The sequence below is a fragment of the Musca autumnalis genome, unplaced genomic scaffold (assembly GCF_047663935.1).
Source record: "Musca autumnalis isolate F117 unplaced genomic scaffold, ASM4766393v1 scaffold_4, whole genome shotgun sequence".
Taxonomy (NCBI): Eukaryota; Metazoa; Arthropoda; class Insecta; order Diptera; family Muscidae; genus Musca; species Musca autumnalis.
Window position 1 is genome coordinate 37,648,116 of NW_027411977.1, and position 27,775 is coordinate 37,675,890.

Genomic DNA, 27,775 nt, shown 5'->3' on the forward strand with positions numbered 1-27,775 from the left:
CTTTAAAGATTATGGGTAGGCATAGCATAAAATTATTCCACGTAGGTGTGTGTGTTTGAAGAATTATTTAAGAAATGCATTCGTGCCAAGTATTATTTAATTGCAAAAAAAGGGTGATATAATAAGACCGCGGTGCAATGTATACACACCCGCCTTGCACGATGAAGGTCGTGGGTTCGGTTCCCCGTCCATTCAACATCAAACATTTTTCAAGGGAGGCAAACTACCCCTTAGTAATGTTGGCGACATTTCCTGAGTATTTCAGCCATGTAAAACTTCTCTGCAAGTGGTGTCTTAGGACACGCCGTTCGGAATCGGTCCAATATCAGTGAGCTAATATGAATCGGCGTGCACTCATTGATATGAGAGAAGTCTCCATTGTCCCTTCCGGGATGTTTGTGGAACAATTATTATTATAACAACACAACACGGTCGCAAAGAAAGAAAAGAGGAAACGTAGCTGATGGAATATTCCAAGGAATGGATCTGATGCTGACTTCATCACGGTCAAGTCCATGATTTACTAAGGTGGGCTAAAATTCAATATATGTTAGGATTTATGTTACGATTTTTTTAATTTGGAAACATTTTTCATTAAAAAATGCTACAAAAAATATGCAAAAAAACCTCTTAAAATATTTTTGGTATATAAAATAAATTAAAAAATAATTTTCAAGATTTTCCACAAACGCGGTTTTTATTAAAAATATTTTGTCAACAATGGTGATTTTTTAAAAATATTTTTCAAGACTTTCAACAAACGTGGATTTTTATAAAAAATATTTTTGAAGACTTGGTTTTTTAAAATATTTTTAATTTTTCACAAACGAGGACTTTTTAAAATATGTTTCATTATCCTCTTCATTTTTATAATTGTTTTAAACTTTCCACAATCGACGAATTCTTTAAAAATATTTTTCAAGACTTGCCACAAACGTCGAATTTTTAAAAATACCTTTCAAAATTATCCACAAACGTGGATGTTTTACAATTTTTTTTCAAAACTTTCCACAAGCGTGGATTTTTTAAAAAATATTTTCAAAACTTCCCATTAACTTGGATTTTTTTTAAAAAATATTTTCCAAGACTTTCCATAAACGGGGCTTTTTTAAAAATATTTTTCAAAACTTTCCACAAACGTGAATTTATTAAAAATAATTTTCAAAACTTTCCACAAACGTGGATTTTTTAAAAATATTTTTCAAAACTTTCCACAAACGAGGATATTTTAAAAATATTTTTCAAAACTTTCCACAAACGTGGATTTTTTAAAAATATTTTTCAAAACTTTCCACAAATGTGGATTTTTTAAAATATTTTTCAATAAATAAATAAAATAAATATTTCTCAATTCACAAACGTGGATTGTTTTAAAAATATTTTTCAAAACTTTCCGCAAACGTGGATTTTTTAAAAATATGTTTCAAAACTTCCCATAAACGTGAATTTTTTAAAAATATGTTTCAGAACTTCCCTTAAACGTAGATTTTTAAAAAAACTTTCCACAAACCTGGATTGTTTAAAAAATATTTTTCCAAACTTTCCACAATCGTGGATTTTTTAAAAATATTTTTCAAAACTTTCCACAAACGTGGATGTTTTAAAATTAATTTTTCAAGACATCCCACAAACGTGGATTTTTTAAAAATATTTTTCAAACTTTCCACAAAAATGGATTTTTTAAAAAATATTTTCCAAGACTTTCCACAAACGTGATTTTTTTTAATATTTTTCAATTCACAAACTTGGATTGTTTTAAAATATTTTTCAATTCACAAACGTGGATTGTTTTAAAATATTTTTCAAGACTTTCCGCAAATGTAGATTTTTTAAAAAAAAATATTTTTCAAGTCTTTCCACAAACGTGGATTTTTTAAAAATATTTTTCAAAATTTTCCAAAATCGTGGATTTTTTAAAAATATTTTTCAAGTCTTTCCACAAACGTGGATTTTTTAAAAATATTTTTCAAAATTTTCCAAAATCGTGGATTTGTTAAAAATATGTTTCAAAACTTTCCGCTTTTTTAAAAATATTTTTCAAAACTTTCCACAATCGTGGATTTTTTAAAAATATTTTTAAAATTTTCTAAAATCGTGGATTTGTTAAAAATATTTTTAAAATTTTCTAAAATCGTGGATTTGTATATTTTTAACAAAACTTTCCGCTTTTTTAAAAATAATTTTCAAAACTATCCACAATCGTGGATTTTTTAAAAATATTTTTCAAAACTTTCCACAAACGTGGATGTTTTAAAATTAATTTTTCAAGACATCCCACAAACGTGGATTTTTTAAAAATATTTTTCAAAACTTTCCACAAAAATGGATTTTTTAAAAAATATTTTCCAAGACTTTCCACAAACGTGATTTTTTAATATTTTTCAATTCACAAACTTGGATTGTTTTAAAATATTTTTCAATTCACAAACGTGGATTGTTTTAAAATATTTTTCAAGGCATTCCGCAAATGTAGATTAAAAAAAATATATATTTCAAGTCTTTCCACAAACGTGGATTTTTTAAAAATATTTTTCAAAATTTTCCAAAATCGTGGATTTTTTAAAAATATTTTTCAAGACTCCACGAATGTGGATTTTTTAAAATATTTTCAAGACTTTCCACAAACGTGGATTGTTTTAAAAGATATTTTCCAAGACTTTCCATAAACGTGGATTTTTTAAAAAATATATTTTCAATAAAAGTCCACGTTGTTGAAAATATTGTTAATAAAAACCCATGTTGTTGAAAATATTGTTAATAAAAACCCATGTTGTTGAAAATAGTTTTAATGGAAATCCACGTTGTTGAAGATAGTTTTAATTTTTTTAAATAAAATTTTTAAAAAATCCACTTTTGGTTTGAATAGTTTTTTATATTTTTAAAAAATTCACGTTTAGGAAAAGTTTTGAAAAATATTTTTAAAAAATCCACGTTTAGGAAAAGTTTTGAAAAATATTTTTAAAAAATCCACGTTTATGAAAAGTTTTGAAAAATATTTTTAAAAAATCCACTTTTATGAAAAGTTTTGAAAAATATTTTTAAAAACATTTTTAAAAAATCCACGTTTACGAAAAGTTTTGAAAAATATTTTTAAAAAATCCACGTTTATGAAAAGTTTTGAAAAATATTTTTAAAAACATTTTTAAAAAATCCACGTTTACGAAAAGTTTTGAAAAATATTTTTAAAAAATCCACGTTTATGAAAAGTTTTGAAAAATATTTTTAAAAAATCCACGTTTTGTGGAAAATTTTGAAAAATATTTAAAAAAAATCCACGTTTGTGGAAAAGCTTGAAAAATATTTTTAAAAAATCTACGTTTGCGGAGTCTTGAAAAATATTTTAAAACAATCAACGTTTGTGAATTGAAAAATATATATTTTATTTATTTATTGAAAAATATTTTTTTAAAAAATCCACGTTTAGGGAATGTCTTGGAAAATATTTTTTAAAAAATCCACGTTTAGCAAAGTCTTGGAAAATATTTTTTAAAAAATCCACGTTTAGGAAAGTCTTGGAAAATATTTTTTAAAAAATCCACGTTTAGGGAAAGTCTTGGAAAATATTTTTTAAAAAATCCACGTTTATGGAAAGTCTTGAAAAATATGTTTTAAAAAATCCACGTTTATGGAAAGTCTTGGAAAATATTTTTTTAAAAAATCCACGTTTGTGGAAAGTTTTGAAAAATATTTTTAAAAATTTACGTTTGTGGAAAATCTTGAGAAATATTTTTAAAAAATCAATTTTTGTTGAAAGTCTTGAAAAATATTTTTAAAAATTCCTCGACATGTGGATTTTTATTAAAAATATTTTCAACAACGTTCTAAGCCACCATCAACTTGTCAAAGATTCCGATGACAAATATTGATGATCAAAATCTTCTGATACAGAAGAACAAATAAAGTAAAGCTGGAAAAAAGCTGCCTTAGTATTTGTAATAAAGCATTGAAAAATAGGGTTACCAGCCAAGTCGGACTATAGGAAAGGTTTGGAATTAAATGACTAACACTAAAATAAATAAATAATTCGAATATACAAATTTCGAATGATTTGTGATATAAATGCTAATCTCTAAGCTTAGCCTTCGTCCACCCACTAAAAAACACCATTCAATATGCCTGATGATCGGTCTAACCACCCGTGAAACGTAGCATAGTGGTTGAATGTGTGGGACTTCGGTGGATTCCTAATTTTTCAATGTACCTATCAACTCGAAAGAGAATTAATTCAAATATCACTCTAAAAATGACCTTCGCCTTAATAAGGCAAAACAACAAAAAAAAAAAAGTGGATTTTTAATAAAAATATTTTCAACAACGTGGATTTTTATTAATAATATATTCAACAACGTGGATTTTTAATAAAAATATTTTCCATAACGTGGATTTTTATTAAAAATTTTTTCAACAACGTGGATTTTTAATAAAAAATATTTTCCATAACGTGGATTTTTATTAAAACCATTTTCAACAACGTGTATTTTTATTAAAAACATTTTCAAAAATGTAGATTTTTATAAAAAATATTTCAAGAACGTGGATTTTTATTACAAATATTTTCAACAACTTGGATTTTTTATTAAAAATATTTTTCAAGAATTTCCACAAACGCGGATTTTTATTAAAAATGTTTTCAAGACTTTTTCACAAACGTGGTTTTTTATTAAAATATTTTTCACGTCTTTCCACAAAGGTGGGGTTTCATTAAAAATATTTTCAGCAAAGTAGATTTTTATTACAAATATTTTCAAGAGCGTGGATTTTTATAAAAATATTTTCACTGCTTTCCACAACGTGGGTTTTCATTAAAAATATTTTTAAAGACAAGGATTTTTTAAAAAGTATTTTCAAGGCTTTCTACCAAAGAGGATTTTTTTTAAATATTTTTCAAGGCATTTTATAAAAGTAATTTTCAAGAATTTCCGCAAACGTGGATTTTTATTAAAAATATTTTTCAAAACTTCCCACTAAAGTGGATTTAAAAATTGTATTAAAAAATTTTTCAACAACGTAGATTTTAAACAAACGTGAATTTTTATTAAAAATATTTTTCAAAACTTCCCACTAAAGTGGATTTAAAAATTGTATTAAAAAATTTTTCAACAACGTAGATTTTAAACAAACGTGAATTTTTATTAAAAATATTTTTCAAGGATTTTAAAAATCTAGGATTTTAATTAAAAATATTTTTCAAGAATTTCCCCAGTCGTGGATTTTTATTAAAAATATTTTTCAAGAATTTCCCCAGTCATGGATTTTTATTCAATTTTTTTCAAGAATTTCATTCAAAACATGGGTTTTCAAATCAATAATATTTTCAACAATGTAGATTTTTATTAAAAATATTTTTAACAATGTGGGATTTTATTAAAAATAGTTTCTACTACGTTGATTTTTAATAAAAATATTTTCAACAACGTGAATTTTTATTAAAAATATTTAGGACAACGGAATTTTTATTAAAACTATTCAACAACGTGAATTTTTTTGAAAATATTTTCAACAACCCGAATTTTTTTTGAAAATATTTTCTATAACGTGGATTTTTATTTAAAATGTTCTCAAGAACGTGGATTTTAATTAAAACTATTTTCAACAACGTGAATTTTTATTCAAAATATTTTCAACAAGGCTGATTTTTATTCAAAATATTTTCAACAAGAGAGAGTGAACCAACTTAGTTTATTCAAGCTACAGGGTAAGTAATAGGTGACACTGTGTGGCGCACGTAATAGAAATCCTTTAATTTGAATTATCTATTATCATGAAATGTCTAAGCCATTCAGAAATTCACCCAACTCACCTGAGAAAAATAGTTAATCGTAAAAATTATCTCATAACAGAGCAGTTACAGGAATTCCACAACAATCATAAAAACATTATGTGAAACGAAACAGAATATACCCAAAATAGGCAAAAGAAATAAAAATAAATTTAAATAGTAAAAACATATACCAATTCCTTTTTTATGGTTAAACACAAAATAATTCCTCTGAATTGTGGGTCACTAATTAAAAATCCACAAATAAAATTGGGAGAAAAACAACCGAAAAAAGATACTGTAACTCTTATGTGTACCGTTTTGTTATATGATGAGAAGTCATACCTACTGAACAACAAAAACACCAATAACGAGCCGCCTTATCATAAATGTTCAATTTCTAACTACAACAACAACAGCTGGATTGTTAAATCATAAAAATATTTATTGGAGATCAGAGTAGATCAGAACTGAACTGCCTATAACAGTTATTTACGGTTTTCAGGGTGGCGGCGGAGGTGTTGGTGTTGTTGATGGTGATGAAAACCAAGCATCAGCCCCAAATCATCATCAATGTTTATAGCTGTTGTTGTTGTTGTTATTGTTAACCACAAAATGAAATAACGTTGGAAAATAATCCATTGGGCTGTGTGTAGTTCTGTTTTACTATTAGTATTTCTTTTATTATTATTTAGATAGTTTAAATTTGAGTTTAAGTGGCTGTAAATGTAGAAGAAAAAAACAATTTATGTGTGGAGGAAGATATTGAAGAACAGAACAGAAAAATAAGTAAATACTTGGCAGATAACGGATGATTTATGAGAAAATGTTTATGGTGAGTTACAATAAAAGGATTTATTTTGTAATTTTTCTAACGAGATGGTGGTTTGTTTGTGGTCATAAACTTTTTATTGATTTGTTGTAGGAGAATTTTCAACGGTAAGGAATTTGGTTTTGTTACTTTACAAGCCAGGAAACAAAAGATTTAAAACACAAACGTAATTTTTGGTGTTTTATTTAGGAGCTATAAAAATTAAATTAGAAAAAAAAATATATTACTTGAATCTGCTCCAATGCAAGTGGCCTAGAAATGTGTAACATGTACATTTAAAAAAATGTAAGAGTCCATAGGAATTTTTGGTTTTTTCAGGCTTAAGGTTAAAGAGGTTTCCATGAAAAATGTTTCCATGAAAAATGAGCCCCATCGAATCTTTTCATGATATGAAACTAGGGGAAGTGGAAATATATTTTGGAGAAATTCGAGGCCAAAAAAGCGTGGATTTTTAAAAATATTTTTTAAGGGACTTTGAGGCCAACAAAGCGTGGATTTTTAAAAATATTTTTTTAAGGGACTTTGAGGCCAACAAAGCGTGGATTTTTAAAAATATTTTTTAAGGGTCTTTGAGGCCAACAAAGCGTGGATTTTTAAAAATATTTTTTAGGGGACTTTGAGGCCAACAAAGCGTGGATTTTTAAAAATATTTTTTAAGGGACTTTGAGGCCAACAAAGCGTGGATTTTTAAAAATATTTTTTTAAGGGACTTTGAGGCCAACAAAGCGTGGATTTTTAAAAATATTTTTTTAAGGGACTTTGAGGCCAACAAAGCGTGGATTTTTAAAAATATTTTTTAGGGGACTTTGAGGCCAACAAAGCGTGGATTTTTAAAAATATTTTTTAAGGGACTTTGAGGCCAACAAAGCGTGGATTTTTAAAAATATTTTTTAGGGGACTTTGAGGCCAACAAAGCGTGGATTTTTAAAAATATTTTTTAAGGGACTTTGAGGCCAACAAAGCGTGGATTTTTAAAAATATTTTTTAGGGGACTTTGAGGCCAACAAAGCGTGGATTTTTAAAAATATTTTTTAAGGGACTTTGAGGCCAACAAAGCGTGGATTTTTAAAAATATTTTTTAGGGGACTTTGAGGCCAACAAAGCGTGGATTTTTAAAAATATTTTTTAAGGGACTTTGAGGCCAACAAAGCGTGGATTTTTAAAAATATTTTTGAAATTACTTTTGAGGCCAACAAAGCGTGGATTTTTAAAAATATTTTTGGAATTACTTTTGAGGCCAACAAAGCGTGGATTTTTAAAAATATTTTTGGAGGTATTTTTGAGGCCAACAAAGCGTGGATTTTTAAAAATATTTTTGCAGGTATTTTTGAGCCCAACAAAGCGTGGATTTTTAAAAATATTTTTGCAGGTATTTTTGAGCCCAACAAAGCGTGGATTTTTAAAAATATTTTTGCTGGTATTTTTGAGCCCAACAAAGCGTGGATTTTTAAAAATATTTTTGCAGATATTTTTGAGCCCAACAAAGCGTGGATTTTTAAAAATATTTTTGCAGATATTTTTGAGCCCAACAAAGCGTGGATTTTTAAAAATATTTTTGGAGGTATTTTTGAGCCCAACAAAGCGTGGATTTTTAAGAATATTTTTGGAGGTATTTTTGAGGCCAACAAAGCGTGGATTTTTAAAAATATTTTTGGAGGTATTTTTAAAGCCAACAAAGCGTGGACTTTTAAAAATATTTTTGAGGCCAACAAAGCGTGGATTTTTAAAAATATTTTTGGAGGTATTTTTGAGGCCAACAAAGCGTGGATTTTAAAAATATTTTTGGAGGTATTTTTGAGGCCAACAAAGCGTGGATTTTAAAAATATTTTTGAAGGTATTTTTGAGGCCAACAAAGCGTGGATTTTAAAAATATTTTTGGAAGTATTTTTGAGGCCAACAAAGCGTGGATTTTAAAAATATTTTTGGAGGGACTTAAGGGACTTTAAAAATATTCTTATTTAAACCTTTTTTATGGGGCTTTGAGGTAAAATAAAATAAACATTTTTAAAAATATTTTTAAGGGACATGGATTTAGTTGAACTGCAACCGTTTACATATAGATGTCACACGTAAAGAACATAAATATTGTTACGAATGTAACTGATAGGTTTAAGTTAATTTAGTTTAATTTCCGTTAATTTAAAAATTTGAATTGTAACGTAAAGTTTTATTACGCAGTTACTTTATTTAAGCAACAACAATTATCATGTAGAATTATCTTCATTATTCTAGATGTTCTTTACCTTTCATTAATGTGCTTTTGTTTTGTTTTGCCACAATCATGTAATTATTGTTTAGTTTGTTACTTCTTTATTGCACTTGTTTGTTGTTGTTACGTCATTACTGTGCTTGTCGTCCAATTGTATTTCCCCATGTATGTATGTGAGTATGGTTGTTCGCTTAGTGCGAATGTGCGTCTGTGTGTTCGCTGCACAGATTCGAGGTGTTGCCATATGTGTTCTAGAGGACTCTAGAACAGGGAGATTTTGGGGTATAAATAGCAGTGGGAAAGGCAAAAGTGAGTGAGTTGTGTTTTAAGCGTTGAACTGAACAGATCGGTTAAATAAGAGCTGCGTGCTAACTAGAGACTTGCTGTGTGCTTTGTAATTAAAGTCGGTTCTGAATAAGTGTAATAAAGTAAATAAAGCATTGTAGAAACGTAATCTAAAACGAACCCTGTTTTATTTGGTACAAATCGTATCGGGGAATAAAACAACGTCTACACGGACATTAGTTAAATCTAATTCCGTAACAATATGTATGTATGTTGTTTTGGCGACAGTGTGTCATTTCTATTCACATTCGCATATTTAATAACCTTCTCTAACCTTCCCTTGCCTGAAACCTCGTTAAGAACATCTGAATCGATTATTGTCATCAATTCACGCACAATAATTCCCTCATCAATGAACTAATTGAGTCATTAAATATTGACAATTCTTGAAATAGTTTCAAGTCAATACATTTTTCTCACTTCTTTTTTTTCTCATGTCTTGTCAATGGCAGTAGCAAAAACTAAAAATCTGACAAGAAGAAATAGCCCCCCGGACAATAACAATTCAATTCCAGTAAATCATTATCATTTGGCTGTGTTTTTTGCGCGTTTCCATTAAAAACACATTTTTATTTACGACACAAATAACAACTGTGATTGAAATCAGAGCAGAGGACTGTAACCCCTCTCACACTTCTCGCACTATTTTCTTCTCTGTTCACAGCAATTATCCAATAAAATTAACAAACAATTTAACAAATTTCTATAAAACAACAACCACAACCACAACAAAATAATGATGATTATGATGTTTATTGTATTGTCATCAACCAAACAACTTGGTTGGTTTATCATCCATCCATCCATCCATCGCTCAAAACAATTGCCGTTTACTGATGGTGTTACTGGGTCCCCCATGTTGTTGTCTACAACTACTGTTGCTGTTGTTGATGGCAGAGAGGAGATATGATCGACTTGACTCCGACTGACTTGATTGAGTGAATTGGTGTTAATATGAAAACCAAAAGATCAAAGCAAATCAAGGAGTCATCATCGTCATCATCACAGGCATCACAATGGCAACAAGCTATGTATAATGGCTCTTAGGCGTGTAAATGAAAGGGGACCAACAATGAGATTATAAACACTACAACAACAACCACAAATAATGAAACCACCATAAGCCTTGTAAACATTGAAAGGAAGTTGAAAATTGTCTTGTAGGCTTCATTTACAACAGTGCGTCAGAGATATAGATTTGTGGATTGGAGAGAATGTTGTAAGGAAGAAGAAGACAATATAAATTGGATCAGGAGTAGTAAATCAAGTCAGTGGAGATGGAAACCATAAATAAAGCGTTATCTTTTAACGTTTTTAGGGGGATTTTAAGACCAACAAATCGTGGATTTAGGAAAAATATTTAGAATACTTTCAGACCAGAAAGGCATGGATTTTTAAAAATATTTTTTGGGGAGATCTTCAAATAACAAAGCGTGAATTATTAAAAATTTCTTGGGGTGATCTTCACAACAACAAAGTGTGGATTTTTTAAAATATTTTTGGGGTGATCTTCACAACAACACAGCATGAATTTTTTTATATATTTTTGGGGTGATCTTCACTTAAACAAAGCGAGGATTTTTAAAATATTTGTGGGGACATTTACAACAACAAATCGTGGATTTTTAAAAATATTCTTGGGGTGATCTTCACAACGACAAAGCGTGGATTTTTAAAAATATTTTGGGGGACCTTTACAACAACAAAGTGTGGATTTTTAAAAATATTCTTGGGGTGATCTTCACAACAACAAAGTGTGGATTTTTAAAAATATTCTTGGGGTGATCTTCACAACAACAAAGCGTGGTTTTTTAAAAATTTTCTTGGGTTGATCTTCACAACAACAAAGCGTGGATTTTGAAAAATATTCTTGGGGTGATCTTCACAACAAAAAAGCGTGGATGTCTAAACATATTTTTGGGGTGATCTTCACAACAACAAAACGTGGATTTAAAAAAAAAATTGGGGTGATCTTCACAACAACAAAGCATAGGATTTTTAAAATATTCTTGGACGTAAAAAAATTGAGGTGATCTTCAAAAAACAAAGCGGTGATTTTTAAAAATATTCTTGGGGTGATCTTCACAACAACAAAGCGTGGATTTTTAAAAATATTCTTGGGTTGATCTTCACAACAACAAAGCGTGGATTTTTAAAAATATTCTTGGGTTGATCTTCACAACAACAATGCGTGGATTTTGAAAAATATTCTTGGGGTGATCTTCACAACAAAAAAGCGTGGATGTCTAAACATATTTTTGGGGTGATCTTCACAACAACAAAACGTGGATTTAAAAAAAAATTGGGGTGATCTTCACAACAACAAAGCATGGATTTAGAAAAAATTGGGGTGATCTTCACAACAACAAAGCATGGATTTTTAAAAATATTTTGGGGTAATTTTCACAAAAACAAAGCGTTTAAAAGTATTTTTATTAATATTTTTAGTGAATTTGCAGTCCTTAAAATCGTAGATTTCTATAAATAGTTAAAAATATTTGAAGATTAAAAATATGTCTTTAAAATTTAAACAAATTTAAAAATATTAACAAAAAACATTTAAAAAATATTTTGACAAATATTCTATCAAATATTTGATTATTTTAAGAAATATTTGAATATTTAAAAAAAAATTATAAAAATATTTAAAAAATAAGTAAAAAAGTATCAGTCGGCTTTGCCGACAGAGATATACCCTCAGCCTGTGTGAATTAAAATACTTTTTTCTCGAAAAAACACATGTATTTAGGGGGTTTCAAAATTTTGGGCGTATGAACTTCCCTACAAAAATATGGACTAGGATAAAAGCTTAAAGCTTCGAGAGTTTCCATGCGCTCCAGCCACTACATATGGTGCCATAGGGATTTTTTACACTTTTCGGGATGTTTGGTCAAGAAGTATGGACTTGCCCCTGATAAAGATTTTACCGCCGTAATAGAGACAGCGAATGCAGGTTGCTTCATAGAAAATCAAAGTGATTCGAGAGCAGGTTTTAAAGTGAATTTATCCGAAATTTTGTGTGGGAGGTACCCGAAGGAGTGGACAAATACAGTCCATATTCGGACATGATCTATATCTGGTATATATATTACGATGTGTAAAGTATGGACCAAATCGGTCACTCCCTTCAAGAGTTATAGTGCGCACAATTTTTCCGAACATTTTTGAACGTTTGTGGGGGAGGTACCTGAAGGAGAGGACCGATATGGTATATATTTGAATTTAAACTATATTTTCACAAAATATTACGAAGACCACATTATGGGCCGAATCGGCAGATCCTTTCGAGAGTTATCTTGAGCTTTAACAACTACACACGGCGTCACAGGGTTTTTTTTGTTCATTTCAGGCTATTTTCTCAGGAAGTATGGACCTGCCCCTGATGAAACTTGTACCGTCGTATGGGGGGAAGTGACTACAAGTTGCTACAACAAAAAACGGAGCGATTCAAGAACAGGTCCTAAACTGTACTTCTCCGAGGTTTTGTGTGGAGTGAACCGATTGAGTCCATATTGGAGCCTCATCTAAGTCTAGCAGAAATTTCACGATGTGCAAAGTTTGGACCAAATCGGTTACTCCCTTCAAGAGTAATCGGGCGCACAATTTTTCCGAACATTTTCAGACTTTTGTGGGGGAGGTACCGGAAGGAGTGGACCGATATAACCCATCTTCGAACTTAAACTAAGTTTGGACGAAATATTGCGAAAGCCAAATTTTGGACCGAATCGGTTAATCCGTTCGAGTGTTATCGTGCGCTCCAGCCAGCCAGACAGACAGACAGACAGACGGTCGGACATTGCTCAATCGACTCCAAATTGTCTGAAACACATTTCGTCCAAACATACTTGGGGTCTAGAACTATTATTTCGATGAGGCACATTTTGTCCGTATGAAAGTGAATATACCCTCGTTAGCATAAATGCTGAGGGTATAAAAAATTAGAAAATATATATATAGAAAGCCGAACTATAGGAAAATTTGGAATTTAATAACGGACATCAATTCGTATATACAAATGGTTAGATAAATTAATAGAACGATTTTTAAAAATATTTAAAAAGATGTTTCAAATACAAAACCATTGAAAAATATTTGAAAAATATTTTGAAAAAATCGCAACAAACCGTTCATTTTTTAAAAAACAAAAAATATTTTAAAAAATATTTGAAATAGAAATGTTTTGAAATATATTAAAAAGGTTTTAAAATATACTAAAAATATTTTAAAAAGTGATTTAAAATATTCTAATAATTATTTAAAAAAAAAAATTAGCTGATTTTCAAGGATAGTATGAACTCTTAAAAAACAAACAATAAACAAAATATTTCAAAATTATTTAAAAATTAAAATATTTTAAAACAATTTAAAAAAATGTTTAAAATATGATTTAGATAATAGTAGAGAATTATTTAAAAATGATTAAAAATTTTATTAAAAATATTTTAAAAAATACATTTAAAATATTTAACAAATATTTAAAAAAAAATATTTTGAATAAAATTGTATTTATATAATTTTAAAAATGTTTTATAAATTATGTTAAAAAACATTTTTAGTGGATTTTCAGACCTACGTTAAGCGTTGATTTTAAGAAAAATATTATGAAATATCAAATATATTTGGTGAACTTTCGATATGAAAAACTTTTCAATAATTAACAACATATTGAAAAATTAAAAAAAAAATATTAAAATATTTTAGAACAATTCGAAAAATATATTAAAAATATTTTTAAAAATACATTTAAAATATTAAAAAAATATTTAACAAATATTTTAAAAAGGCATTTCAAAAATTATTTCAAAAAATATTTAGAAAAAAATTGGGTTTCTCTGATCTCCGTTTAATGTTGATTTCAAAAAATATCTAAAAGAACATTTCAATATTTAACAAGATATTGAAAAATTAAAAAAAAAACATTTTAAAACAATTTCAAATGTATTTTAGATAATAACATAAACGTATTTAAATAAATATTTAAAATATTCAAAAGATACATTTAAAATATTAAAAATATATTTTAAAATATCCTTTGAATGAATATCTAAAAAATTTAATATATGTATATTTTTTAGATATTCATTCAAAACTATTATTATAAAATATTTAAAAAATTATAATATTTTAAAACAATTTGAAAAAGGTATGATATATATTTTAGACATACTACTATTATCTGAAATATATTTCATATAATTTTCAAATTATTATAAAATAAAATAATAAAGTAGTAAAAATAAAATAGTATTTAAAAATTAAGTTTAAATATTTTTTTTAAAAATATTTTAAGAAATACCTTTAAAACTTAAAACAAAATAAATAAAATATCACTATAAAAAATATTAAAGAATATATCAAAAACATATATATTTCATAAATCTTTTTTAAAAAGTATTTTAAAACACAACTTTATAAAATAGTTTTGGTTTATTTTCAGACCTACAAACCGTTGATATAAAACAAAAAACTATTTAATAAAATATTTTGTGTCGAACTTTCAATTTACAAAGCGTAGATTTTTTAAAAATTAAAAAAAAATAATAAAAAATATTGGCAAAACGTTAAAAAAGTGGAAAAGAATTGTTTTTTTTTTTTTTTGCAAGTAAAGTTGCTCGGATTTCGGTTGTGCCAAGGAAATTCTCGATTAAAGTGTTTCTTTGCACACATATCTATTTGAGCGAGCAATTGTTATTTGGTTATAAAAAGTTTCTTGTCGAAAAACAAGAAACAAGGGAACTGATGAGGATCTGTGGCGAGATCCAAAACTGTAGTCTTTCCTGCTTTACCGCGTGGTAAACATCGCAAACTTTTTCCAATAATAAATTAAAGTTGTTTTAATAAAATTTTAAAACAACGACTGTGGGATTAAGCCTGACTATTTTGAAAACCAAAATGGAAGTCGTCCTCTCAAATAGCAAACGCCAAACCTTCTATTAAAAAAAAAATATTTAAAATTTTCAAAAAAATATTTCTAATGAAAATTAAAATGTTAAAAAAATGTTGAAAAATATTTGAAACAAAAGTTTTAAAAATGTTAAAAAAATAAAATGTTAAAAAACAATATATTTTCAACAATATCATATAATATTTAAATATTAAAAAAACATTTAATAGAACATTGGTGGCGTTTTTTTCTTGGGATAGCTGTTACAATTTTGATTTTTCAAAATAGTGTGGCTCCATTGTTGTTGTTTTAATATTTAAAACAACTAATTTATTAGTGGAGAAGGTTGGCGAGGATCGAAACTAGTCTTCCCTGCCTTACCCCTTGGCGAACAATGCCAAACCTTCTCCAATAATAAATTAGTTGTTTTAAATTTTAAAACACCAACAATGGGTTTAAGCCAGACTATTTTGAAAAATCAAAAAATATTTAAGAAATTGTTTTAAAATATTTTAAAATTATTTTAAAAAATAATTTGAAAGATATAAGAAATTAGTGGATTTTCAGGCCTGCATGGACTACTTGCAGTCTACAATCTTTAGCCACCTTGTCGTCCAGCTACATCTCAAAGGAATAATTGAATGCCAATTTTGAATCATTAATTTTTTGCGCTCTTCTAGTTTTAATATCAGAATTGGCATGTGACTAATCGAAAGCTGTCATTTAAGTCTCGCAGTTTTTCAATTTCCACATTTCAATTTTGTAATTAGCATCCCCCGGGAGTTTAGGCCTCTAAAAATTAATTAATAAATATAAAAAACATAGCCTTCAGTGACCTAATCATTCATCCATCTCAAAGGAAAAAAAAAAAAACAGTCAAATATGTTAAACTGACAAGCCATCTAAACATGATGCCTATTTTATGATTAACAATTAACAAACCAAGGAACCTTTCAGTCATTCATGGGTGTCATAAATAAATGACAGCTTCTCCATTAGTGTTTATGCATAGAGGAACAGCAGAAGTCTTACAAGGACAAGGATTGACAAGAAGAAGAAAAAGGCTAAGAAAAACCAAAGGGCATTATGGGTTATGATCCTGACACAAATTATAAATAGATCTCGCAAAGTCTCAACTATTTTTAGCCAATTCTTTAATAGATGTTGTGTGGCTAGCTGTCTGTCTGGTCAAGGAACATAACAGGGAACTTTGTGTTAAGGCCATAACATAAATCTTCAAAGACATTAAGCAAAACAGCAACATTAACTGACAACAGGAATATTAGCAACAACATTAACCGAGTGAGTGCCACGGTAAAGTGAAGAAAAAGTAAACATCAGCCAATGGACTACTGACACTTCTGCCTCTTCTTGTTCTTTTACTAGACTTCTTTTTAAATGATCATTTCAATTTAGTGGCTTGACTCCTTACATAGGTGCCAAAGAAACAACTAACCAACTAGCCAGGTAGGCAGGCATTCAGTCAGTCAGCCGCCCAGTCTGGTTAGTTAACAGAAGAAGAACCATTATTTGCCTTATCTAGGCGCTGCTGACAAACGACCCAGCGACCGAAAGACCTACAGCACAACAAACAGCAAAACAAACAAAATACATTATTGCAACAATTTATTATATGGGAAGCCAGGCCGGCGAGCTAACCAGCAGCAGCAATAGCAACTGGAACATGAGACCCCATAACAAGACTTCAAAAAAAGAGTGATAACTAGCAAAGGAAGAAGATCCAACAATATGCTGTTACTCTTAGCATTTTGAGGTCTGGAAGAAAAATTCTAGTCTTCCCCTCCTCTTGCTGCCTGGTCTGCTGTGCATATTTTCAAATTCATGGGGCGTAAGACAAACACCGTTCATTTTTATGCTCAACATTATTTATAAAATAATATTACAAAGCAAAACACACACACTCAGACATAGTATATATTTTATGCGTGCTGTATGTATAAATGCAATGGTAATTGTTGTTGCAAGTGCAATTGCTGCAACCATTGAATGTTGTAAGTTGCCTATCTATCTGCTGCACTCACCTCACTTAGTATTCTGTTATAGCGTTTGATTATATCAATGCATTATTCTATAATCTTTTTTTGTTTGTTTTGTTTTATACTTTCAACTTCATGTGGTTTAATATCCTAAATCAAAGAATGTTCAGAATATTAAGTCGTAATGTTGGTGGTAACATAGCTGAAGAGTGATTGAAGTGATTACATTTCGTCGTATTGAAGGCAGGAAGGTCAAGTTTATTGGTGAGTAATGGCAATTAGGTATTGTTGACTTAGGGGGGATTCTAGTAATGATTTCTTTTGTTGAGTGTAAATCCATCAAAAATTTGAGAGCCACGTGGTCCGATTAACCCAATACAAAGTAATGTAAACAGTATTAAACTTTAAGACTTTTGGTGACCATAGAATTAAAAAAATAATAATTCTTTTCAATATTTTGCGCCAAAATAAATGTAGATCCACTAAACAGTTTGGCCCTTACATTTTTATATTTTTTTTCAAACGTAGCATATTACTCACATCTGCTTATTTTTCAACAAAACCATATTCTAAACATCACCAAATGTTCGAACTATAAAGTGAAAGTGTTTACTCATTCATTGGGATGACAAATTCTCTTTTATTATACAATATTAGAATAAAGAATTCATAACGTTTTCGCCAGATATTTCTTTGATATGAGTCGCACATTGTTAAACGTCAGAAGCGAAAGTAAGTTATGGGTGGGATAAAATCTTCAAGCAAGACAAAACAAAATGCAAAAATATTTTGTAATAAAAATAACACGGGAAGATGAATAATACTTTGTTTTTATATTAAATTTGGAGATACACATTCCTAGTCTCCACTTTTTTGTGGGAACTGTGAAATTATGTAAATAATTTCTTTGTTACAATCGAACACTCTAGAATTTCTTATAAACATAGATCGATATTTTTTCAATTTTTTTTTCAATTGTGTGTCTTTTTATTAAACATAATATTCAAATTATTTTTAATACTCAAAAATAAACATTTTTTCTGTACATAAGAAAAAATATATCGTACCTTATGAAAGGCTTTGAAATGTTGATGTTAGAATATTTGCTCGCCTCTGGTCAAACTGATTTAATCGAAACATTTAAATTTTCAAGAATTCATGGTTATTTGTTTGAATTTTGGCTACTTCCGAAAGGTATTTAGAAGACATCTTAATCATTTTGTGAATGATTAATATTTTATGAATAAATTAAAACTCTTATTTCATTCATATTTATTTGATAAATATTATTCAAACTTTTGACACAAACTCTCCCACAGAGTTTTTTTTAGGAAGGCTTTGTATTGGACAGAATAGGGGATGGATTCCCGTTCTATGAAAATTTGAAACGAAAAATATTTCCGATACAGCCCGGTATACAAATATACACATCAAAGCAAAAATAATAACAACACGGTCATAATAAATACAAATATTTTCTTTATAATTTTTTGTCATTTGACAGTTTTCTCCTTTATAAAAGTTTTCATTTCACATTTTCATAGAAACAGAATTGATATCTATAATGAGAACACAAAATTGCAGCAGTTTAATAGGTGAGTTTCAGAATAAAAATATTTGGAACATCAAGACGTGGACTAAAAAAATATTTGAAACATTTTCAAACCATCGCACAGTGTCCGATTTTCTGAAAAACCTGGCCAAAACTCTAAAAATGAATGGATTTTGACCTAACCTTTGGTTCTTATGTTTTTCGGGCCGCTGATTACATTTTTGATATTATTTAACCCTCAGGCGGCGTCAAACACAAAAAAAAAGATTTTCTCACATAATTTCACTATAAGTCACCAAAGAAATGAAATCTCTATTTGCATTACATACCAAGGAAATATCGGTATCAATTTTGCCAAAAAATCAAGAAACTAAAATAGGGGTGCAAGCTTCCACAATTTCTACAGTTTTGGAAATATTTGAGTTAAGATCACTTGGAATCCTTGCACTTTAGGTGTATAATGTCTTTGGCAACTTTACTGACAAGAGTGCAAGGAATATTTGTCTTAAAAAAATTAACCCTCGTGCGAGTCATAAAAGGGGTCCTTTTGGTCCCTTTTTCCACAAATCTTTAAAATCTCCTATAAAATGTGGTCGGATCAGAGCAAAATATTCCAGAAATTTGTTCGCCATAAAATTTTACTATAGGTCTTAAAATATAGCAAAACTCTAAATTATGCCCAAACGCCAGAAAGTGACCATATACTATATTCTGACATTCTGAATAAAAGAAAATCTGTATATACCTGCAAGACAAAATATCACATAAAAACGAAAAGTGCAAATATGTGCAGGATGTTTCGATGGAAATTGGTAAAAAACCCTTCCTTTTTTATGAAATGTTAAATTACACGGCCCAACTCGATCCTACTCACAACTATTTTCATAATTTATTGTGAAAATTGATCTTGAAAAAAAAAAATAACAAGTACGGACATCAATTATTAAAGAACGCACAATTCATTGGCGACACTGAACATCTTAAATACGTTTCTCATACCTTTCATTACAATCACAAAAAGAAAATATTTAATAACCGTTGTTTATTTTGCATATTATCATAGATTTATAAACAACTTAAATAAAAAAAATCCAAATAGGGTCACTTCGACCTGCTTTTATACCCACTTATTAAACAAGAAATGTATATATTTTTTCATAACTACACACACTGGGATCCTATAAACAATATCTGACCCTTTTTAGTGTAAATTGATAATTTTTTTTTTCGATTTTTGTCCAGGTTTTTTGGAAAATCGGACACTGTGCATCGTGATTTTTTTTTGAAAACTTTCAAACCAACAGAGCTTGGATTTAAAAACAAATATTTTTGGTGAGGCTTTCAGACCAATGAAGCGTGAATTTAAAAACAATTAGGTGGATTTTCACTCCTGAAAATCATGGATTTTAAAAAAATATTTAAGGATGATTTTCAAAGCGTAAAACGAAAATTTCAAACATGTTTTTTGGGGGACTTTGTACCAACAAATCGTGGACTTTTCAAAAATTTGTTTACGGATTTTGAAAACATAAAAGCGTGGTTTTTAAAAATATTTTTTGCAGGACATTCAGCTTGGATTTTTATACCCTATACCACAATGTGGAAAAGGGTATAATAAGTTTGTTTTCCCAAAAATTCATGTAACGCCGCGAAATATTCGTCGTAGACCCCTCATGTGGTATACCAAACTTCATATCTCGACGAGATAAAGCGATTTAGCGATGTGTGTCCGTCCGTCCGTCCGTCCGTCTGTCCGTCCATTAAAAATTGTAATCAAGCTAGAGGCCGCAATTATGGACCGATTGTCACGAAATTTAGTATGGAGGTCGGGTTTGGACCAGAATAGAACTGATTAGTTTTTGGCGATGATCGTGAAATGTTAAAGGGATGAAATGGACCAAAAACAAAATTTTTGCTCGATTTTGTAGCCGCTCTGTAGGTCGCAATAATAGTCCGATCGGCGCGAAATTTTAAACGTAGTTTTGGTTTGAGATGAAGAAGTAGCGTGCAAGTCAACGGTATGATCGGATAATATTTAGCGGGTTAAATTGATCAAAACTTTTGTGTGAAAATTGGTAAAATTTCTAATGCACATCTTATAACAGCTAGCCCGGAAAGCTAGTGCACAGGGATAGTGGTATAGGGTATCACATGGTCGGCCCCGTCCGACTATAGTCTGTTCTTACTTGTTAAAAATATTATTGAACGATTTTTAGAACCACAAACCCTGAATTTTTATTAATATTTTTTGGGGGACTTTCAGACCAACAAAGCGTGGGTATTTAAAAAGCGTGGATTATTAACAATAATTTTGATTATACTTTCAGCGCAATAAAGCGTTGATTTTTTAAAGTTTTTTTGAAGGACTTTCATAGCAAACAGCGTGGAATTTTAAAAATATTTTTGGTGGGACCTTCAAACCAACAAAGCGTCGATTTTGCACAATATATTTTGGTAGACTTTTGCACCAACAATGCAAGGGTTTTTAAAAATATTTTTTGGGGAATTTTAGACCAAAAAAGCCTGGATTTTTAAACATTTTTTTAACGACTTTAAGACCTAAAAAGCGTAGTCTTTTAAAAATTATTTCGAGGGACTTCCAGACCTACAAAGCTTGGATTTTAGAAATTAGTTTTGAGGGACTTTCAAACCAACAAAGCTTGGATTTCTAAAAATACTTTTGAGGGACTTCCAGACCAAAAAAGCTTGGATTTTTAAAAAACAGTTTTGAGGGACCAACAAAGCTTGGATTTTTAAAATAGGTTTTGGGGGGCTTTCAGATCAACAAAGAGTTGTTTTTTAAAAATATTTCTGATGGATCTTTCAGAACAACAAAGCTTGAATTTTTAACTATATTTTTTAGGGGACTTTCAGAACAACAAAGCGTGGATTTTTGAAAATATTTTTGATGAGACTTTCAGAACTACAAATCGTGGAATTTTAAAAATATTTTTGATGATACTTTCAGAACTACAAATCGTGGAATTTTAAAAATATTTCTGATAGATCTTTCAGAACTACAAAACGTAGATTTCTAAAAACATTTTTCTACAAAGCGTAGATTTGTAAAACCATTTTTTTGGAGCACTTTTAGACCAGCAAATCGTAGATTTTTAAAAATATTTGGGTGACTTTTGTCAACAAAGCGTAAATTTAAAAAAAAAATATTGTTTTAAGGGACTTTGAGGCTAACAAAGCGTGAAATTTTAAAAATATTTTTTAAGGAATATCCGACCAACCAAGCTTGGGTTTTCAGACCAAAAAAGCGACTTTCAAAAAAAAAAAAAAAAAAAAAAAAAAATCAGGGATTTTTTAACATTTTTAAAGAGATTTTCAGACCATTAAAGCGCAAATTTTTAAAAATGTTTTTAGGGGGACTTTTGTGGAACAATTTTTTAATTTTGTGCGACTACAGGAAAAATAAATCACATACGCAAAGAATATAAAAAATTGAATTTGGATATTTAGTATAGTATGAATAAGAACAATAAAACGTATTTTTTCGTCTTCACAAAAATGTGCAGAAGCCACAGTCCATCTTGGAACTGGATCTAATTTTGGAAGGTATTCCTTTTGATCTATATAATGACCACCACTCATTTTTTATCTTCTGGTCACCGTAGGATTTGTTGGTCTATTATTTCAGGAAGACGAGGTGACCCATATAAGCCATATTCCAACATGATATACATGCATACTTCTGAGACAAAAAATTTCAGTCGGCTTTGCCGACAGAGGTGAGGGTATACCTCTGTCGGCAAAGCCGACTGAAATTTTTTCAGTGTGAATTGAAGCTTTTATCTACGGACAGACAAAATGTATTTAGCGTCTCTTCAGAATTTTATGGCCCTTTTTCAACATTTGAACTTGACAAAAATGTGGATTAGGAATTAACACAAATGTTGAACTTTTGTGGGGGAGGTACCCTTAGGGAGGACCGATATGGGCCATTTCAGAAGTAAAACTAAATTTTGACAAAATATTAGGAGATCCAAAGTTTGGACCAAATTAATTGGTTGCACCATTCAAGTGATATCGTCCTAACATTTTAGTGACATTTTTTAAATATTGGGGAAAAGTACCGGAAGTTGGGGACCGGTATTGCCCCCATGAAACTAAGTTTGGATAAAATATGACGAAGACCAAATGTTGCACCAAATCGGTAGAACAGTTCGAGAGCCACATATGGTGACATAGGGCTTTTTACACCTTTCGGGATGTTTTCTCAAGAAATATGGACCGGACCCTGAAAAAACTTTTACCGTCGTAATGGAGGTAGCGAATGCAAATCGCTTCAACAAAGATCAAAGTGATTCGCGAGCAGGTCTTAAAGTGAACTTATTCGAAATTTTGTGTGAGAGGTACCAGAAGGAGTAGACAAATATAGTACATATTCGAACCTGATCTATATCTGGTAGATATATTAGGATGTGCAAAGTATGGATTACATCGGTCATTGATAAAATATTACGAAGGCCAAATTTTGGACCGAATCGACAGATCCGTTCGAGAGTTATATTGCGCTCCAACCAGTACACAAGGTGTCATAGTGGCTTTTTGCACCTTTCCGGCCATTTTTTCAGGAAGTATGGACTTGCCCCTGATGAAGCTTGTACCGTCGTATGGGGGGAAGTGAATACAAGTTGCTGCAACAAAAATCAAAGCGATTCGAGAGCAGGTCCTAAACTGAACTTATCCGAAATTTTGTGTGGGAGGTACCCGAAGGAGTGGGCCGATTGAGTCCATATTGAAACCTTATCTAAGTCTGGTAGAAATTTCACGACGTGCAAAGTATGGACCAAATCGGTTACTCCCTTCTGTGGGGGAGGTACCGGAAGTAGTGGACCGATATTGCTCATCTTCGAACTTAAACTAAGTTTGGACAAAATATTACGAAAACCAAAATAAATAAAGGCTGAGGGTATAATTAATTTATTTATTTAGAGCTTAAAGGCATTTTTATCAAATTTGGCACAGAATTTGCATCTAATCGGATGAGTGTAGAATTGATAAAAACACCCTTGAAGGAAATTGGCCATATAGATCCAAGTTTTTATAGTTCCCTATATTTGACATATTTTTAAAGATTAAATGTTATCTCTAACAGTTGTGAAAAAAAATTGCTTTTCTCGAAGTCTAACAAAAAAATGACTGACTCCTGCCTAAAGATGTATAAAATTGCAAAAAAAAAGAAAAAAGACTTTCCATATTTTAATCGGGATCACAAGGGCAATACCTCGACAAAGCTTCTAATCAAATCAAATCCAGATTTAAATTGTTGGTGTTTCTAGAGGATGTACCCAACCCGGTAAGGGTTGACCTAAATATTCATATGACATGTTGAAACCCAGAAAACCGTTCATCCTCGATCCAACACCATTCTGACTGGTTTTTGAAAATATTATATTGCTATCCATGGATTACTTGTTATCAACTTCAGAATGCCAGAAGAAAATGATAAATACATGTCATTTTCAAAATGTTGGAGATATTATAGATTTCTAAAATATGCTTTTTATTCTGTGGGGAACAACTTTCTAGGCTGTTAAAGAACAAAATAGACAGGTCTCGAAATTTTAAATAAAAAACGAGGAAACTATATTTCTTATATGTTTTTCCTTTGCAAGAAATGTCTGATTGCTTAGAACTTAATTTTGTAGACTAGTTTCTAGTTTTCTGATTTTCTTAGCAAAACATGTTTTTTAAATTAAAAAGATCCATTCGCAAAGATTGCTGCCCCTTTTCGAAGTATGTGCGATTTTTTATATAATTTTAAGATCTATGATGATCCTTTGTCTTCTTATATTTTCTAATTTTTTTTTTTTAATTTTTTGTTTAACTATTCCTTATGTTTGAATGCTAAACAATAATCAATATAATATGAATTAATTATCTTACGAATTTTTGAAAATTTAGTTGCGTTGAGTTTCAAATTAATTGGTGGAATATCAAAATTCCTTTAAAAAGTTTTCAGCATTTTTCTATTAATTTTGGCACACAATTATCCTGAATATGCAATTTGTCACAATTTCACCTGTTACATCTGGTGTTCTTTAATGTGTTTATGTATGTTGGTAGATATATATTTTTGAACAAAAATATCAATTTTTACAAGCACAATTTCGTTAGTATTTTCTTTCTTCTAAATATTTCTTGATTAATTATTTTTTAAACACTTATAATTTTTATTTAATATTTACTTTTTTTATCCGTTAAAACATTCGGCTTTTATAGCTCTTCACTGTCTCACTCCGGGATTACAGGTAGTAAGTATGTATGTACGAAGTTATGTTTTGTATTGTATGTATTCTTGGTTTGGCTTGGTTTTATTCTGCAACAGCTTCTTCTTCGTCGCCGTAGTCGTTTTGTTATATGTCTTCTTTCCAAAACAAACAGACAATTGGAAACTTCTTCAAAAGTTCAGGTTCCCAGAGGAACCAGGCAATGAATTTAAAACAGTACAGGGTATAGAATGCACACAGACACAATGAGAGACGCGGTTACAGACACACACTGGCCTTTGCAAAGTTTACACAAAGTTAAGCAAAAAAACAAATCAATGATGTATCCAAATTTGTGGGAGATTTCAAATCCGTATATTATGGTGGAAGTTTGATAATAAATTCTTTATATGTTTTTGGTTTATTTTTTTAATAATATTTTTAATAAATTTAATTTTTTTAGTTGCACTTTGAATTATTTTTTTAAATATTTGAACTTAAGTATTTTAGTTTTTTTTTTCTGAGTCTTATCTTCTTCTGGTTTTTATTTGTGCCACCAAAACACGTCTGCACGAAACGATGGTCAGCCACTAACTGAAGAGAAGCAGACCTACAACGGACTTAAGAACATCAGCAAAAAGCCATGGTCATGGTTAAACATTTTCCGAAAGCCAGTCAATGGCAGAGAAATGCCACAAAGTCAACGCCGCCAGCACACCATTCAAAAACATAAAGCCTGAGAAGCGGACAACAGTAACTTAACATAAGCAGAGCTTACTGTCTGTCTGTCTGGGCTAGCTAGCTGGCATGTAAACAAGGCAAGATCTCACACATACTCAAACATTCGACCCAGCAAGACAGCCAGCCAGCCAAGCGATCATGTTGTTAAATAGGCGTTGACGTCAACGTCAACGAAAGCAAAGACGTTGAAAAAGATACACCAAAAAGAAATGTAAGAAAGCATCCAAAGCGGCATAGCACAGCACAAAAGGCTGAATGGGTTTGTTCGCTGGCAGGCAGGCTGACTGGCTAGCTGGCTCACAGGTTGTTGGTTGAAGCCAAGCTTCAATGTTATGTGACTGTTGCTGTTGTTTTTGTTTTTGTTTGGTGGTGCAGTTCATTCCAACTACCATGATCAGCCCCCACCAATGTTCAAGCCAGTGCCAATGTCGAACATGTTACAGCAGACACTAACAGCAACAACATTTTCATTCACATATGTAACAGGTCCAAATGGACCTAATCTTGGAATAGCTGTTGGTTGGTTGGTCTATGGTTGCATTACGTTTTAGTCGCTGAATGCCACCGAGTTTGTGCCAAGTCTTGTTGTTGTCGGGGATAACTTTGCAGACAACACTTGTTGTTGCCTCAGTATTAGGAAGTTGTAGATCCAACAACATTACCGGCAATAATGTTAAATTTATAGCAGCAACAGCAGCAAGATCAGCAGCTGTTGCTGCACTTGCCTTGCCAGCTACTTGCACTCTCTGTTATCTGGCTATCGGAATTGAGTTGTTGTTTTACTGGCTGCTTCTCTATTCCTGTGCTGTGGCATTACCATAATTAGGCTGCTGGAGGAAATTAAGAGCTTCGGTTATCCTCAAGAAAGAGTAAGTGGAATGTCCACAATTTTCTTCGATTATTTTCATAATATGTAATTGCTTATATCAGCAGCAGCTTTCTTTTGAAGCAAATGTTTGTGATACGGAAGAGAAATGCTCTTTATTTTCTTGTGAGGTTCTCTTGACCTAAAGAAACGGCAAAGAATAGAGATTTATATTATTCGAAATTAATTTATTTAATTGGAATCGATATAGGAGAGTTATAAGTGGCTTATATGTGCAAATCATGGCTGTTAAAAGCGTCATATCTTAAGAACTTCACAATCTGGACCGTCGATCTGGACCGTCGATCAAAACGTCGATCTACACCTACAAATTACTGGCGGAAAGTTTTTAGTCTCATAGAAGACTAAATACCAAATTTCTGATATTTCGGTAAAACCTTCAAAATACCGAAAATCAGGAGGCACGCTTCTATGGGGGATATAGGAACCCTCGGACCTATACTGATAATTCTCTTTTGGAATATTTTATAACTCCATGGAAGACTAAATAACAGATTTCAGTCTTTCGGTGGGATATTGACGTCATAACCTTCAGAATTACGAAAATCGGGAGGGCTTTTACCTCCAACAAAGACTAAATACAAAATTTCAGCCATTTCGGTGGGTTGCATTGGCCACAACCTTCAAAATACCTAAAATCGGGAGGTACCGTTCTATGGTGGTTATATGACCGAAGACTAAGTACCAAATTTCAACCATTTCGGTGTGATAATGAGACTAAAAACTTCAAAATACCAAAAATCGGAACGTTTAATACCCCAAATGAGTATCAAATACCAAATTTCACCCATTTCTGTGAAATATTGAGGCCACAACCATCAAAATACCGAAAATCGGGAGGTACGTTCTATGGGGGCTATATGAAGGCCTGGACCTATACCGAAAAATTTGATATGGACTGTTTAATATTCCAAATGAAGAGCAAATACCAAATTACAGCCATTTTGGTAGATTATAGTAGTCACAACCTTCAAAACACCGAAAACGGGGAGGCACTGTTCTATGGGGGCTATATGAAAGCATGGACCTATACCAACAAATTTCTGGGCGAAAGTTGTGTACCCCCAACGAAGACTAAGTACAAATTTCAGCCAAGTCGGTGGGATAATGAGGCTAAAACCTTCAAAATACCGAAAATCGAGTGGTACCGTTTTATGGGGGCTATATCGAAACATGGACCGATATAGCCCATCTGCAATTCCAACCACCTAGGAGTAATAGAAACTTCTAAACCAAATTGCATAGCTCTATAATGAAAATTGCGATCTGTATCTTGATCTTAACAGACGGACAGACGGACATAGTTATATCGACTTAAAATTTTACCCTGATGAAGAATAAATATACTT

At 30.6% G+C, this 27,775-nt stretch overlaps 1 protein-coding gene across 1 annotated transcript in view; it reads right to left on the reverse strand.

The window, feature by feature from the left end:
- The window catches only part of ImpE1 (Ecdysone-inducible gene E1), a 118,277-nt gene extending 92,849 nt beyond the window's left edge, over positions 1–25,428 (reverse strand). Inside the window, exon 1 of the mRNA XM_073983097.1 lies at positions 24,779–25,428. The gene's annotated coding sequence lies outside the window, so the exon portion shown is untranslated. The remainder of the gene's footprint in view (positions 1–24,778) is intronic.
- Positions 25,429–27,775: the final 2,347 nt, after the last annotated feature.